Genomic DNA, 18,663 nt, shown 5'->3' with positions numbered 1-18,663 from the left:
TTTAGGGACTGCATAGCCACTTAGGGCCCGTCCGCCATTTAAAAGTCCTCTCAGCACACAGCATAACCTCGGCATTACCCACGCCCTCTTGGACCGTTTTAGTGTGGTCGTTGAGATGTGCGCCGAGGAAACCAGAGACACAGGGCTCGATTTTCTCCCTTGCCTTTCTGCCAGGGTGACGCCATATAAGCAGGTGACACCAATAGCCTCAGATGCCCCGCGCGGCGCAAAGCCCCGCTGGCAACACCCGTTCACCGACTGTACTGACCTCGCGGCCTCCTGCGCACCCAAGCGCCTCTGGTCGTTCGTCGGCCGTTTTACCTGATCTGTGCCCTTCTAGCCGCTGAGTGACCTCTCTGTCTGCTGAGGAGCCTCTTGCGGATAGGTCCCTCTCTGACAGCTTAGGGCTTAAGCTGTCACCCAGACCCCCGGATCATGGGGGGGGACCTTTGATCACTTGCAGCCCTTCTGGCCATGGAAGTGTTCGTTTGGTTGCGGATGGCCCACTGGCCGCCCAGCGACCCATTTCTTCGTCATAGCATGCCTCTATGACTAAACAACCCTTTTGGACACCTGTTTTTGGCCGACAAGTGCTTAGGGCCGTGTCAGGCTACTGAGGGACCACTCTCGGGCCACTGAAGAGCCCTCTGACTATTGTGATGACCTCTAGGTTCTCAAGGCCCAGCTCAGAACCCTTTATAACGGCATTGCCCTTTGAATACTCGTGGTCCTTTCAGCTACACAGAGTCATTTTCCCAATTCAAAGGCCATCTGGTCACCAAGAAGCACCTCAGTTGCTTTCAATAGTGGTTCAACCTTAGACATGACCCTATTAAGGAGTCACCGTCTGCGTACAAGTGCACCGAAAGGCTAAGGTGCCCGATCGGCCAGTACAATCCGAGTGTAGTCCCCCGTCTGTGTGAAAGTGTGCCGAAAGCCTGGGGTGCTGGACCGGCCAGCAGAATCCGAGTGCAATCAGATAGAACTTTTGCTACACCCTTACAAAGGTTAGTAATCAGCTTGGAGGATCAGATTCTATTTTGAATAGCTTGGATTGAATTTTTCTATTAAAAATGGAGCTGCTGATTATCACGTATTAGATAAAGCCTTCGGATTCTTCCTGCACGGAAAATATATTGAAGTGCGACTCAAAAGAGCAGTGCATGCCAATGTTCAGTTACGAACTGATGTGTAGTTTTATTTGCGTGAAATTGAAAAAAAATCTTTAGGGTATAGTCCGGATAATGACAGACACATGAGCTCATCAAAACTAACAACTCCGCACCTTTTGGTGCATTTAAATCAACGACCAAACTGTTGAGCTTCTGTATGCAAAGGATGATGGAGGCGGCTAGGATCGGCAGGAATTGGTTTGCACCATATAGGTGGAAACACATAGAACTTCATTGCTCAAACGGCGGGAATTATTGAGCTTGAGCCTGGCTTTATTGTATCCTCATTACCAGGTATAAGCATATCACAATATTAGTAAGCATGTAACAGTTTCCAAAGTTGACCTGCAACCTTACATCAGTGTTTTTATTGCTTGTGCTCAGCGTGACAAGAATGTGAAAAACTGGTATTTGTCTTTTCACACAGTTCTGTGATCGCGTCTTTCCGTGACCCCGATGCATCCTTTTCCTAGCACGTCCTCCATTACCTCTTGTCTGACATTTGCGCACTCGCCTTCACCTCAATCTGAGCCCAACCCTGAACCCAACATATTGCTTATTTCTTTCCACGCAGCCCAACGGCCCAGTTTAACATGTGCGCCGGTGGCCGGTTATATACCCTTCGCTGGGATGGGGGGTCGATTTGACCCCCCCCGAGATCTCAGGAACAAAGAGGTCTAGAGACACCAAATTCACAAGGTGTGTTGGTCTGTATTCAAACTCATTTAAGCCAAATTTTGAGGGTCCTAGGTCATGACCTTCGGGTCAAATAAGGTCAAAGAAGTCAAGCTTCAAGCTGTTCTCCAAAGTGTTGCCAGAACCTATATACCTGTTCTAAGCATAAGGTTACACGCTCACTTAAGGTCAGTGACCTTGTTTAACTTTTCCAAGGTCATGGTGGCCAAAATAATAGAAGACCGCTTTGAGTTTTGCAGTTGAATAATCGACACAGATTATGCTAAACAGTATGTTCCTGAAAACAAATTGTTTCATTTTCGGTATTCTGACCTTTGACGCGCGCCCGGGTGGCCGGCTGAATACTTTTCTCTCGGGTGGGGGGTCGATTTGACCACCCTGAGATCTCGAGAACTAACATTTAAGGTCGGTGACCTTTTTCGACCTTTTGAAGGTCATAGTAACCAAAATCATACAGGACTGATCTGAGTTTTGCATTTGAATAAGCGACAAAGATTATGCTAGGTAGCACGTTCCCAAAAATGTTGATCTGGGTCAATTCAGATTAATGACCTTTTCTGACCCATAAGAAATCCATGAAAGATGTATAATGCGGTTCCTGCTGTCGATAAATTCGGAATGAGCACCAGAAACTATCCCATACAACAAGCCATAGTGTAACAAAACAGGCTGGTTTTGACCTTGGTCCAACCCTCATACCTGACCTTAGGTCGATGCCATTTGCTCATTCAACAGATTTGTTGTCTAAGAAAGCATTTCAGAGATGCATGGCTTGGTCTACCACTCCGATGTTGGATCAGATTCAGTGACTCCCTAGAAATTGCCTTCGCTGAAACCATGGCCTGATTTTGCCCTGTCATAGGTCAGTGACCTTACAAGTTACATATAAATTTTTGTTGTCAAACGACTTGCTATTCATTTGTCTACAGCTATGCAAAATTACGCCGCCGCGCCGTTCAGAAACTATGCTGGAAAAACCTTCGGGTGGGGTGGGGGGGGGGGGGGGGTCAAATAGACGTTTGACCCCTCCCCACCCGAGCACGTGTTTAGAAGTCCATGGAAGATGTCTTATGCGGTTCCCATTATCAATGAATTCGAAATGAGCACCAGAAACTACCCCATACAGCAAGCCATAGATTAAAAGAACAGTTTGGTTTTGACCTTGGTTTGACCTTCATACTTGACCCTAGGTCAATAGAATTCGGTCATTAAATTGTTGTGTCGCCTAAAAAAGTATCTCAGAGATGCATGGCTTCGTCTAACACTCTGTTGATCCATCAGATTGAACGATTCCGTAGAAATTGACCTCGCTGAATCCATGGCACGATTTTGGCCTGCTGTAGGACAGGGACCCTACAGGGCACAACTAATTTTTTGATACCACATGACCCGCTATTCAATTGTATACAGCTATCCAGAATTTGCCGCGGCTACGCCGCGCCATTCGGTATTATTCCGGAAAAACCCTTCGGGGGGGGGAATCAATTTGACCTCACCCCACCCGCGCCCGTGTCAAACCAGCACATCTGCACTGCTGGAGCGCAGCGAAAGGCGCCCACCAGGCAACATATGTCGCGCCAGGCTTGGAGCAGACCAAGGTGTGGTGGAGAGCATTATGATTGTTGGGATGGGGCTCGAAGCGCACACGTGGTTTCCATAAAGAGAGATAACATGGAGGAAACTTGCATGTTGGACGTCAGCCCCCGGTGATGCCTGCCACCGGTTATAATTCTGCCATATACTCAGCTGTTCTCGCTGTCGAGGTCCCTCGCCGTTTTCGGAAGTCCCGATCGTGGAAGAAGACTGCCTTTGTGGTGGGGCTATCTCGTTGTCCAGGGCCGGCGTGCATGCATTCTTCGCAGCAGCAGTTATCCTGGCATAAGTTGAATGGCATTGTACACATGCACATTTCGGTTATTTGCATGATATTGCAAGTTGCGGCGATGAAAGATGTTTTCGGTGATTTTCGATGTTTTCGGTGACAGCTGATTCCTGATGACGCTACTGGGCATGAACACCATTACTATTGGTATCGCGTTACGCTACTGGCGGCAATTTTGTCCGCAGAAATTTTGTCGGCGACAAAAAATATCCCATTACATCCCTGGTCATGTGCAGGATATTACAACACTTGGCAGTATTTAAAATTACCAGTGCTGGAGCTTCCTGTTTCCTGAAAATTTGCATGTCATGTGAAACATAGTGAAATATTTGTGTAAAGTTATCAATTTGGCAGTGCTAACGCCCCATCTAATGTTTTGTTGTATCATGACTGATGTTCATGAACTATGGTGATGGGGTGTTGATATTTCAAACCATTAGCATTAATAATGATGCATTTAATCATGAGTGGATATTTCATAGCTCTCGGCCTGCAAGGGTAAGGAAAAATAGACAAAACATGAAGGACACAACATAGTATTGGTAAAAATGTGTTCATTCAAAAAGTACTGTATTATTCCCACTGTCCTTTGCATCATGCACACACCTTCATTAATATTTTTATGCCCGTTGAAGCCAAAGTCTGGATAAGTTGCGAGGTGTATGGTCTGGCGGGCCTACATCCATAAATGGTCGTCAGAATAACAACATACACTGTTCATGCCGAACAAAGCCTAATTGTCTATATTGAATCATAGCAAGGCTGCAACTTAGCCAGATTTGAGATTTGGTACTCATGCTACTCGCAATTCCACTGCTTATCGTTCACTGCCAATCTCAACGATAATTGCACGCTGTGGAAAGTTCACAAACTGTCTAGAGTTGAGCGCAAAGGGAAGTAGTGATGTAACTATGTGCTCATTCATGATAAAACCAACGCACATTTCAACATTAATGTGCAACATGCATTGAAAATAACAACATTTCAAATCAATACAAAGCATTGTATCATGCTAGAGACTGCTGACAACAATCCGCGACATGATGGAACGAAAAAATGATGGAAGTTTGCCCAATGGAATTACAATCAAAGATATATTGATTTCAATACAATAGACATGTTCCATATAAAATAATTGAACAGATTGTAGGAAATTCTTTGCATGCTGAAAGCATGCGGTAAGTTCTTGCAGTCACTGTGGTGCTATGTGGTGTTAGTGGCCGCCGGTAAAATGGAGAAGCATGGCCCCGAAGCAACGGTCTAAAGTTGGAAGTCTAAACGGCTATGGAATCACGATTTTTCGTAAGCATTTGGTTTGTCCCGGATGTGCCGCTGCTAGTCAGACATATTGGTCGTTTCCGTCCGGTCGATTTATACAATTCTTCCCCTAGATGAGCTATATCCGCACCCACACAGCGTATACAGCCATCGATACCATGGATGATAAAGATCATGTTACCGAACTTTTATTGCTCGGAGCCTCAAATGAAATTTTCATTGCTGCCAATATCAATACCTTGGTTGAAATATCTGCAGGTGTCTGTGTAAAAATATAAAACTTAACAAATTCCCTTTGAGCGTCAGCCTTTTTTAAGTTTTGGGAGGTTTGGCATGGTAACCCTTCGTGAAGACAGGTATTATATGAAACTGCAAGATCGATTATGTCCGGTCTATACCAGAAAAGCCTGAGTAAGCATCCGCACTTGCTGTTTATGTGGAAGGACGGGAGTAAGTAGCTACATCTAAGAATATCGACATTGCCGTCTATGACCCCAGGTGAAACCACTTTGAAGGTGTCAAATAAATGTCAGCCACGAGCGATGCCAACTGACACGCTTCATCTATAACACGGACACAGCGATCGATTCGTCACCAGGCTATGGGCCGTGCGCGGAGCTGCGGCTCTGCCGGCTCAGGTGCAGCGCGCCAGCCATGCCAGCGGCGCGATGAAGCACCGACCCTCGCATGTCCCCAGTGGGAGCAGGTGACCATACGCACGACACCCACGCCGCGAAAGCCACCTGCCGCTATACTTGGCCGTCGTCCGTCCAGCCGACGTTCGCGTGGGCCACTCGGAAAACACGGCGCCGGTGCCCGCCTGATGGGTCAGAGGTCAGAGCCGACGCGTCACCCGGCCGACGCGTCGGAATCGACGCCCGTCGGGACCCGGGCGACCGGCGCGCGCGTGGACCCCCCACGCGGCGACGAGTGACGCGCGGGCGGCGCTTCTGCCTCGCGCGTCATGTGAGCGAGTGCCGGCGCTCCGTCAGAGGGCCTGTCAGGGGGCGCAGGGCGGGGGGCCAGCGAGCCGTGTCGCGCGCCGACCGCACCAATCGGTCCTGGCGAGGAACGAGCGTCTCGCGGCCAGGTCGACGGCCCACGCAGCGGTGTCAAGGCGTTTGAGTGCGGAATGCGCCTTAAACTCTCTGTGGGAGGACACGACGAAATGACCAAGTAATTACAAGGATGCTAAGCTAATTACTAAGAAAAGCGACGCAATATTCACAATGGCTCACATGGCTCCGTGCGTATGACTAGATTCGCCCCGCCGACAGCGTATTTCCGCCTTGGCCAGCAAATCCTTGGACGCTAGAAACAGTGCGCACGACCATGTAGCGTACTTTGTAATTCAATCAGGCATTTGGCGAGGACTAAAATGTAACCTCTTTCAAAACAAACTTACGTCAGTGAAACAGAAGTAATTACTTGACCGTCGTTAGTCAGAGGGTTTCTCAGGAACAGAGGGCACCGCCTAACAAATCCTTAGTCATTCAGACGGCCCGAACATGGCGACCTATGGAACGGCGGGTTATGCTCTCTGAGATGCGTCGTAACAGCTGATGTAGCGGCGGCAGCTTTCGGTTTCTAGATTTACTACTGTGAGGGGAGAGGACGCAAATGAGGTACGCCCCAGACATCGTTGTCGAATGAAGGCTCACCAAGCCATGTTATACTCGCGCTGTAAATATCTCTCCGAGGCGGAATGGAATGCCACGCTCCAACCGTCGCCATAAAGTCGACAAATGACGAGTGCACGCCGTAAAGCACTCTCTGATCTCCAGATCCAGCACTTCAGTTCAACGAGGCGGCGCGACATATGGCACAGCGGCGCTGTCGAAGGACACGGTCGGAGGCTGCCAGACTTGCCTGTCCGAGGACATGGTGGAAGCTGCCTGACTGACTGGCCGTCGGAAGACATGACCTCAGTCTGCTAGAATCGGCTGTCGGAGGACATGGGCGGAAGCTGCCAGACTGCGCCGTCGGAGGACATGGGCGGAAGCTCCCAGACTGGACTGTCGGAGGACATGACACCGGGCTGTCAGACTATGCTGTCGTATGACACGGTCAGGGCTGCCAGACTACGCTATCAGAGGACACGGCCGAAGGGAGTCAGACTGTGCTGTCGTATGACACGGTCAGGGCTGCCAGACTACGCTATCAGAGGACACGGTCGAAGGGAGTCAGGCTGTGCTGTCGGAGACTGCGACCGGAGGTTGCCAGACTGTCTGGGGTCACGGACGGAGCTGCCGCCCGTCTGACCTTTACCCCCACTCTCTTCGCCAGAGCACGCATCACTTACCCTAGACCGCACGGCGACAAGTGACCACTGCCAAGAAACAGTCACTTTGCGCAACAGCACCTGCCAATAAGCCATTTGCATGCATCACGATTTGCGGGAGCGCAAGCGCAACAATAAAAATTTGCATCTTATTTTCTCCGAGACGCCAGAAGCCCCGGCAACTAAACGCCGACGCAGCTTGTCTGCATCGCCACAGCCGGCCGCAACGCGGCTCCGCTGCCCCCCCCCCCCCTCCCCCCGCCTCCTTCCCGCTGCCGGCCTCGCTGGCTGATGCCGTCCTGGTAGCACTGCCAAAGCGGTGTGTCGGCAGGGGGCCGATAAGGGCCAGGAGCAGGCCAGGCACGTGCCGCGCCACCCCGCCGCCACGCAGCGCCACCAGACCTCTCGCTGGCGTACGAGCGTGCGCCGCCTGAAATATTCACCGTCTCATTTACCGGCGCCGTTTGTTTCCTCGCGCTGCGCTCCCCTGGGACCGGAAGGCGGGCCGGGCCAGCTGTCCGCCGGCCTCTGTGCGGGGTCGGCTGGTGCCGGCCACCTGGACGGCCGGCGCGTGGACGACGGCCACTGCCGAGTGGACAGACCACGAGAGAAGGCCGTGCGGACCCACATCTGTTGTTGCCGGTGACGTTGAGCTGCAATGTAGACAGACCGTGGCGGAAGGCCGTGCGGACCCACGTCTGTTTTTGCCGGTGACGTGCGCTGAGCTGCAGTGTGGACAGACCATGACAGAAGGCCGTGCGGATCCGCATCTGTCGTTGCCGGTGACGTGCGCTGAGCGGCCGTGTGGATAGACCACGAGAGAAGCCCGTGCGGACCCACATCTGTTGTTGCCGGTGACGTGCGCTGAGCTGCCATGTGGACAGACCATGACAGAAGGCCGTGCGGACCCACATCTGTTGTTGCCGGTGACGTTGAGCTGCAATGTAGACAGACCGTGGCGGAAGGCCGTGCGGACCCACGTCTGTTTTTGCCGGTGACGTGCGCTGAGCTGCAGTGTGGACAGACCATGACAGAAGGCCGTGCGGATCCGCATCTGTCGTTGCCGGTGACGTGCGCTGAGCTGCAGTGTGGACAGACCACGAGAGAAGGCCGTGCGGACCCACATCTGTTTTTGCCGGTGACGTGCGCTGAGCTGCCGTGTGAACAGACCATGACAGAAGGCCGTGCGGACCCACATCTGTTTTTGCCGGTGACGTGCGCTGAGCTGCCGTGTGGACAAACAACACTCGGCCGGCGCTTTGCGTTTTCTCTCTCCTTCAACTAAAATGAGCGTCCGAGGAGCTGCATATCTCTGCGCGTGTTTCTGAGTTATGACATCAACAGGCGTCAACGTGCAGACAAAACTAGAGCATCAACCGAGATAAAGAAACAACATCAACATTACTCAATACATAAAAACATCACGTACATCATAACGACATGCATCAACGTTCTGATGGTTCTACCTTACTCACTAATGAGCCCTCACACGGTCCTCTCCGCGCGTGCACCGCTTTCCAAGCCTCACCCTGAGCGCGTGAGGAGGCCGCGGTGCCAGCAGACCGCGCCGCCGGGCAAGGTGGGTCGGCCGGGGCTGCTCGTCAGCCGTCAGCGGCCGCTCGGGTCGACACGAGCCGGGTACACAGGGCCGCCTCCAGACGCTAACACGGAGCAGGCGCGGGCCGGCGGACGGACGCGCCGGGCCGCCGTCTGCGGAGCCGAGGCCCGGGCTCGCCGGCTGTCGCTGGGCCGTGTCGCCCCGGCTGCAGTTGGAGCGGCGGGGACTCTGGCCGCGCAGGCTGGCGCCGCACGGCTACGCTCCGCGCTCACTCCACATCAACGGAGTACAGAGAACAGTTTATTTGACATGCGTTCTGCAGCGTGGCTGGTGTTCTATTTAGGACGCGGCACTTGCGAACGTGGCTTGAAAATTATTTTAGGAATTGTGTTGGAAGGGTGGCCGACATGCACGTTCTCAAGCGTTACAGTGCAAAGCGCGCTCCTGATACGTGTTGTCGACAGCCATGTTTTGGGCTTGCCGAGGCTGGTGCGTGTCTGGACAAGCTGTCAACGTTGCCACTGCCTGCACTTCTAGCGTAGCAGCTTACGAATTCGTTGTGTAGAGGTATCCGCGGGCAGAACGTGGCAAATTCGCTCCCCCGAAAGCATGTCGCACAAAGAATGTCCGACGAGCGCCGTAGTTCCTTTTAATGGTTCTCATGGCATCAAGCTGCTATGTAATGAACGTCATCGATTTTTGCCCACAACTACAAAGGGTTGAGATCCTGCCGTGCCAAGCTATGTCAATGGCGTCAAGCTAAACCATGGAACTCTCAGAAATTAGCTATGGACCATAATGAGCGGTCTGTGTGTCAGTTGTAAGCTTAGGGCCACTCTAGGTCAATACCACACCTAGGGTTGCGTATTAAAAAGGCTCAGCGCAATTCTATGACATTTTCCAGCGTGTCAGTTGACAGGCCAGCGCTTCGTTTTTTCATCGTCTAAGAATTTTTTAAGGCGCACATTTGGTATGTATTTATAGGATGTCATATTGCAATTGCACATTTTTCTGGACTTTTACTGGACTGGACTGAATATCTTGTATTCGGTATAGAACAGTCCGTGGCCAGATGCTAAACCTAGCCTGCCCTAGTGCCTCTAGTGCTGTCCATTACTGGTCAGCATTGGGATAACTACTGTTGAGAGAAAATTGCACACAACGTGCCCCTCAGATCATAACAGAGCTTATTCTCTTTCGCCATCTGCTCAGCTTTAATACAAACAAGCTAGACATGAACCTAGTGCGACCCTGAAATTTCTGAGGTAATGACGAACCTTTGGAAGACAAAATCACCGAAGATTTTCGAGATAATTCTGACATTAAAATTCATAACAAGCGGCAGTGAGTACCCTAGTCGACATGATCCTCGATCACTACATTGATCTAGGTCATTTGTTGACAGCCGTGGCCCGACTTTGATCTGTTGAAAATCAGCTGGTCGGGAGAGAGAGAGAGAGAGAGAGAGAGAGAGAGAGAAGAGAGAGAGAGAGAGAGAGAGAGAGAGAGAGAGAGAGAGAGAGAGAGAGAGAGAGAGAGAGAGAGAGAGAGAGAGAGAGAGAGAGAGAGAGAGAGAGAGAGAGAGGAAGAGAGAGAAGGAGAGAGAGAGAGAGAGAGAGGTGTGTGTGTGGTGTGTGTGGCGTGTGTGTGTGTGTGTGTGTGTGTGGTGTGTGTGTTGTGTGTGTGTGGTGTGTGTGTGTGTGTGTGTGTGTGTGTGTGTGTGTGTGTGTGTGTGTGTGTGTGTGTGTGTTGTGTGTGTGGTGTGTGTGTTGGTGTGTGTGTGTGGTGTGTGTGTGTGTGTGTGTGTGTGTGTGTGCGCGTGTGTGTGTGTGTGTGTGTGTGTGTATGACCCGGGAAAAGCGCAATGGTGGAAGTCCACCTCCCGGACACGGCCAACAAATCGGCCCACATAGAACACCGCAGCGCGGTAAGTTGGCCGCCTTTCAGGGACTGCTACACTCGCGGCATTGCGCACCACACAGAGCGACTCCAGCCTCTCAGAGCCTTCGCGAGTCATTGGAGCCGTCGGTGGAGTTTGACACTTGGGACTGGCGGTCTGGTATGTTTCCGGAGGCAGGGCTTCTGACGTGGTCATCTCCACCCCCCGTTACTAGCTAGCGTTTGGGCATGGGCCTGGAAGTGGTATGCCAACAGCCTATAATTTGGGCTATTGATCTGGGGTTGCACATAAAAATAAGGATGAATCAATCTTATCCCTTTTCCCGCACGAACCTTCCGTCCCACGACCTGTTTCGGGTGAAGGGTAGGAGTGGGGGGTTGGGAGCAATCCCACCTCCTCCCTATACGAATTCGGGAATGCTAGGTCGATTTTGGAAATCCGATAGCGTTTGATTTCTAACCATATAGTCTACATTTCTTAAACAAAATCTTTCGTGAAGTTATAATTGCTGACATCAAAAGGCAGGAACAGTGATGTATTTTTGATGTGGCATCCGTCACGTTTTTTGACCGTGTATCGAGAGAATGCAAAACACTGAATATCATGAGGCGCACAAGTGGGTTTCTATTGATACTAATACGAAGCAAATAGGAGGATACCTTACTTCGTTGTCACAAAAGAAGGAGCAACCAAACATTTGCACACAGGCGGTTCCGGGATGTCTGATGGGGAGATGAAAATGGGAAGGCCTACTGCTACGCGCCGTACATGAAGTATATACGTGCTATATTGTACCCATAGAGCAACTATGGACATATGCCACGAGCGCATTTAGTTTTTTCAAAAGCGGGGTGGTTGAGACATTGGATTGGGGCGCGGCTCACGTGGCGTCAGCCGACGGTACGCTGCTGGTGGCCGCGTCTCCGTGTGCCACAGACCAACGGTCCTTCGGGCCATTTCCAGACTCGCCTGTGACACAAACCTTTTAAGATGTTTTCACTTTGCAGATGTAAAAGAGATGAAATGAAACATGACAGAGGGTCCTCATCTTCCGGTCATAGAGTTTCCCTTGCTTACATCAGTGGCGGTGCCATCGCACAAGGTATTTTGTCTTGCTCCACCAGCTTGTAAAATTGGGAAATTTTCCCCACTTATGGCATTCATAACCAGCTTACTGCTGACAATGGTGTGTGACCCTATAGCCCTTGGCACTGCTGTTTTTCAACACCTGAACACCGTGATATATATATATATATATATATATATATATATATATATACATAACTATGGATATGAGGCTTCACATACGTATACATAAATAGTTTTGAAACTACTGCATGTATTTTAATATGAAACTATACATATGTGTGTATGTAAAGTTTGTGTTGAAATATTGTCGGAAGAAACATTTGCATCTAGACCATAAAATATATCATACATGCATACATTAGCAGCCCCTAAGACACTTCCACTCATTGAATTTCATAATTTTCATACCTTCTAATCATTGAGAACGCATTTTTTGTGCCCTGGAACCATCTCTGCCCATGCTGTGTTTGCATATTGTAGTGGCCATACTTATTCAACGAAAGTATAGTGCCTCCTGTGAAAACGGGCAAGTGCTCATAGATCTGGGCGGATGTCATAATGCCAAGGTCGCCAAATTTCACTAGAAGATCCCTCCCAATGCAGAGGCCTGGAGTCGCCCTTCGCACGTCATTGCCCGAAATCTTGTCACGAAACGTGGTAAAAAAAAAACTTGAAAAAGTTAGAAAAAATTCCAACAAGCTCCTCAACAACGTTTCTGGGTAAGGGCAGCAAAGTACCCAAACGGGGGATCCACCCTCCAGCAGTACTGTCGCCGTGCGCCTAGAAAATGCTGCTCCTAGACAGGCCGAGCCGACGGTGCAGCATCGTCGATTGCCTGGATGCCTCGTGGGCATCGGTGATATGCCCAGATCAATGTCGGCGTGCCACCCCGACAGGCTCTGTACATGACCGACTGCCAACCAAACGGCTCCATCTTGCCAATGTCGTCACCAACAGATCCCGCGGACAACACAACGATGACAAGACGCGTAGACTAACAATGAACTCAGATTGTCAATTTTACTGTCGCGCATTTAGACCAAGACATTTAGGAATGAATACTGGTTGAAGACTCCCCCCCCCCGACGTGTGCATTACGCAAACGAAATGATTTTTTTTTGCAGTCGGCTCCGAGGCTCGTGTCTAGGTCCTTTATTTTCTTTGCTCTTGCAATGGAGGCAGGAATGGCAGCACTGGTGGAGCTGTGTCATAATTCATAGCATCCGTTGTACTGAACGTGAACTGGCCGTGCGGCAAACCCCCCCCCCCCCCTTCATTCCCCGCCAGCAACGCCGATCTCTCTTCCCATTCCAACCTATCGGTATGCCTGCATCGTTCAGGTCCTGAATAATAGTCACCACAAACCGTTTGGCCGTGCTGATACATGCGTGAATAACATGCAGCGCTTAGTAGTCGCCCACGCTGTGTCAAACCCGTAAAGACGAGCCCAGAAGGATCAGACCTGCGCATATTTTCAGTCGAGGTTCTTAGTCGCCAGCCCTCGCGGCTTTGCGGCTTTCGACAGCCTTTTACTGACTTCGTGATGTGGGGAATATATACTGGACTATAGCAGCCCAACGGCCCCGGGTGTAAATTCGAGAACGCGCCGCGTTCCTTTGCCCCAACGAACTGGAACGGTTAGCTGGCAACTGGCCAAAGGATCTGGCACGGAAGTTGTGTCGTGGCGCTGCGTCCATCTGGCACGGAAGTCGTGTCGTAGCGCTGCGTCCATCTGGCAACGGAAGTCACATCGTAGCGCTGCGTCCATCTGGCACGGGGAGATCGCGTTGTAGCGTTATTTGGTGTACATAGAATAATAGATTGCTCCAGCTGTTTCTGCTGCCTGGATAAAAAGGAAGGAGACTATAATTCAGCTGGGCTGGGCATTGGGCAAATATTACTTGGGTAATGAGCCCAGGTAGTAAAATAAAATAGAATAGCACGTGCCCTGAGCCGATATTTTGAAAGAGCTTTGATGGAGCGAGCCTCGATCAAAGCATCTACCCCTCAGGGGTCACGCCACTAGAGGACCAGTAAGGCAGCGGGAACAGACTAGCCCTCCTTGCAACGAAGCAGGGTAAAAGTAGGCTTTGCTCTCCCCCCTGAAGTTTTTCAAACCAAGATCTATTAAAATCGGCGGCGTGATTGGTTTCAGTTACCATTTAGCAGACGCCAGTTTTCAGGGCGAATGCGCACTGAATTTAGTGAAGCAATTGGTACCAGTTTTTGACGAATTTCATCATCATCTTCTTACTAACGCGCATATCAAAATAAGACAATATATGTCAGTGCATTCAATGAAAGCGCTGCACATCGCAAACAGCACATTTCGCGGCGTGCTGTAAATTATGTTGACGTCTGACCTAACTGCACTGTTCGACCTACGGGAAAGATAACATAAATTTTTCGTTTTGGTAATGCTGCTTTATTGCTTGAGCTTCGACGGTGTCATTACTACTCGCCGCGCCCAATTTTGTCCATGCTGAAGTAGGTGGCATTTGTGCATGTGATGATGGCAGATCGAGCGCCAGTTGAAAGCGTTTGGCCTGGGATGGGGCCCTCTCGGCTGCGCGATCTGGCCGCTCCCACAACCGCAACTATCTGAAAATGTAATATGAACGAACCGAATAGATGTGTATGAAACTAGAGTGACTCAGATATCCAAATTCGGTCTGCTTTTAAGATATACCCGTGATACATTAGGTTCTTATTTAAGAAAACATTAGAATGCTTTTGGTCCGTTGATAGTGATGTAAGAAATGGAACCGCCTATGTAGCAGCATTTCGGTTAAAAAAGAGAAAACTATACTAACACAATAAAAAGCGTCAAAAATGGATGTAGCGTTTCGATAATGGCACTACTGTAACGGGTCTCTGATGTTTTGTGCCAGGCACCATGACTGTTTTCTACATTGATTTTGATTGATTCATCCCATTGGTTTTTGCTAACTGCCAATCCAAAAGTGACAATGAGTCAGCGAGCTGGATCAATGTAACTTTTTTTTTAGGCCAGCGCCCGGACCCCCTCTCATATTGACAGCAGAGGTGTTCAGCTACACGAATGGCAAACAAACTTTAGTGCTGAGCGGTATTTCTGAGGTGCCCCAGCCTACCGCCCTTCCGAAGTCAAGCTAGTTGCGCCTCGAGGCGCGTTTCCAGGGAAATACCTTCAGGCTGAATGCGTTCAAAACGCAAGGTGTATGCACGCGGCAAAAGCAGGCCGATTGGCAGATCTCTCTCTTACTCACACACACACACACACACACAGCAACCACACACACACACACACACACACACACACACACACACACACACACACACACACACACACACACACACACACACACACACACACACACACACACACACACACACACACACACACACACACACACACACACACACCCACACACACACACACACACCCACACACACACACACACACACACACACACACCACACACACACAACACACACACACACACCACACAACACACACACACACACACACACACACACACACACACCACACACACACCAACACACACACACAACACACACACACACACACAACACACACACACACACCACACACTCTCTCTCTCTCTCTCCTCTCTCTCTCCCTCTCTCCTCCCTCTCTCTCAACCTCTCTCCTTCTCTCCCCTCTCTTTCCCTCCATTCCTCCCACTCTCTCTCTCCTCTCTCTCTTCTCTCTCTCTCTCTCTCTCTCTCTCTCTCTCTCTCTCTCTCTCGAAGTATACATGAGGTCGAATGGTTATGTCCTGTGGTCCGATGACGACCTCAGGCCAACAGTCTCTTTTGGTTTCGCTGTACCGCTTTATGTAGGAGTAATATTGGCCAGCATACCCTATTCCCTGACATGGAACTGTCACAGCCACCCGCCATGACCTCATTGTGCGTCATTCCAACGTCAGCTCATCATCGCAACGTCCCACCTCCTCAGGTTACGGGCACCACCAGGGCCCTCCAGATGAAGAAAGACCACGACAAGAGCGAAAAACTCAAGTGGTACCCCGAAGGGAAATTCTTACGGAAAACAAGAGTGCTCGGAGTTTGAATTAGTTTAACCCCACGAGCTGCTGTTTGTTTGCCCTCGCTTGGGTTCTCCAACACAATTACCGGCAAACTGCTCCAACGGCTTGAAACCTCATAAGTTGATTGACCAGATCATGCTGGGTCTTCCAAAGCCACGCCATGGACGCTACTCTAGGAAACGAATCTGGCTGCTAGCTAGATTATGTTTTTATATATTTGGAATTAGGCTAGCTCTCCCAGCCAATGTTGTTATGTGTTAGCCCACTCGTGGCAATAGGCTGAAGCATGTTGCGTAGCTTCACGTGGCGTAGTACCATGTACATATATATATATATATATATATATATATATATATATATATAAGTTCATGCAATTTAAGCACTATACAAACGCATATGAAATACTTGAAGCACTCCCACTTGTGGCTTAGCACAAAAGGTCATTCTAGGTCAATTTTATGCTACTCTCTGCACACAGCATAGAGTTGGTAACCACCAAGCATACGTCACACTACATATTGGGTGCTTTGCAAAGGATTACGGTGCAAAACGTTTTAAAACTTTTTCAAAAACTTTCAGCGCTTATCTCCTAACCGCACACTTTATCAGCAATTTTTGGCTAAAGATACTTCGAAAAGATTTAATCACATGTATGTAAAGACGCATTATCTGATAAAATTGCAGTCAACTGGCTATAAGCAAATCATGCTTTCATAGACAGCTTTAATGTCATATCTCTTTCTGCCAAACTTTCCAAACTGATTAAAAACATTCGGTGGCATCTCTGACACAGACGCGACAAAAAATTATTCCTTGCAGAATTGTGCAATATCTGCTAAAACCTTATCGAACCGTTTTTAAAAGCTTTTTACAAGTTTTTCAATGCATTAATACATCGCAGAAACGACTATGGGTAAAAACCCGGCATGGCCAGCCCATAGTATCGCGCTGCCAGGACCAAAGGTCTTTCTCCAAATGAGCTCCGATCGTGCGGCATAGTGGCGACCATGCCGGCACATGCACATATTTGGAGCACTCAGACTGGCCTTAAAGGAAGTGTTCCACATTTGAAAACATTGAAGGGGCATCAGATATGATGAAATAGGCTCATTAGTAACTATTCATATATTTTTAAGTGGAAGAGACCGCTATAGACAAGCCAATGTCTATGTGTAGTAAATATGCTCCTCAATACGTCATTGCTTGATTACGTTATCGCACCTTGCACAAAATTAGCTGAGATCCAATTGACGGTCGTTACATCTGGAAATCGTGCACACGAGTGCCAAATATGAACGACGCCATTTTATTTTCTTGGCCTTAATCGCCGTATGGCTATTTGAATGACAGAATTTGAATGACATTATTATGGCATAGTGGATGCCTGGGTGACCATGAAAAAGCCTTTCCGAAATAATGTGCATATATTCACGGGCGTGTAGTTCAGAAACTAGAAGAGGGATTCCGGACTTAGAAAGTGTGTCTAGTGTTTTCGATTTTCTAAATACATGCCTAAGGGGAGTTTTGCAACTATCTATGGTTGTTCATTTTGGTGCTTAAATGTATGTTTGGGTGTTGCAGTAGTTTTTATTTATTTATTTTTATCGATCGCATCAATGGATATGCATGAACAAATACAATGGTACAAAATGAGCCAACCACCGGGCAGAGGAAAGGACGAATGCATTAGCTTATATGTGGCGAGTAACTGCGCGCTAGTGGCATGGCCATTATCTTGGTCGCTGCGGTCTCGTGCATATAGGGAGTACGCTGGCGGCATAGAGTGATACGTTCTTGAAGATCCCTTGCGTAATCCGAAACGAAAATTATGACACCCTGAACATGTTTGGTTTACCAGCGACGTCGCCGCAACAATTTCAGCCCATGCGCCTTGGTATTTCGAGCGATGAATTCAGTGCACGTGCATACGGAATTCGGTCATTGATTTCAGGGCATAGGAATCTTAGCCGCCTATAGGTGCTGCCAGAACAATGTAGAACAATAACGTTTGCTTAGAGCCTAATGTAGCCGAATGACACGACGCAATACTTCCGCCTCATCTCAGTACAAAGTAAGCTAACATGAATCAGTCCCGGTGTGAATCAACTGACCAGCATTACCATGCGTGTAACCCCGTACACCCGCAGCCCTCAGCTGAATACAAAAAGAGGAACATCAGCATAATGGTCGCCGCCATCAGTGCTTTCGCAAGCTGCTGTCAGTGCTGACAAGCGACATCCTCGAAAAGCCATTGGCTAGGGCTAACGATGCCTTCTCAATGACACCAATGTGTTTAGTAGTGAATATGGCCCGTGGGCTACACGTTAACGTCGTTCTTCCATACGAGCCAAATACATGTTTTGGCGGGGGCTGTAGCAATGTGTCGTCAGCGGAGGCGAATTGGTAGAAATCAATGACACCAAAATTTTTTAATCGAATTTCCCTACCATCCCATGCGCACAGTTATAAATCCCACCTTCACTAAACACACTCCCTTTAAGAAAGGCAGGGCTGTGAATAACGCCGAATGACCTTCGAGATAGCTATTTCACTTCAAAACCCCACACAAATGTGGAGCATCCCTTTAACTAATGAACATCACGCAATCGCGCCGTTGTCTAAGTGCCTTAGCCTGACGCTACCTCCAACTTTTTTGAGTGACCTTAAGATCACCCACGCAGATGTTGTCTGGGTCGTACAGTCTAGAAGTATTGATCGTAATCCCACCAATCAGTTGATTCCCTGCTCCCCC

This window comes from Pollicipes pollicipes, unplaced genomic scaffold (assembly GCF_011947565.3).
Source record: "Pollicipes pollicipes isolate AB1234 unplaced genomic scaffold, Ppol_2.1 Scaffold_4881;HRSCAF=5763_pilon_pilon_pilon, whole genome shotgun sequence".
Taxonomy (NCBI): Eukaryota; Metazoa; Arthropoda; class Thecostraca; order Pollicipedomorpha; family Pollicipedidae; genus Pollicipes; species Pollicipes pollicipes.
The sequence above is the reverse complement of the archived record's forward strand: the minus strand, read 5'-3'. Positions refer to the sequence as shown.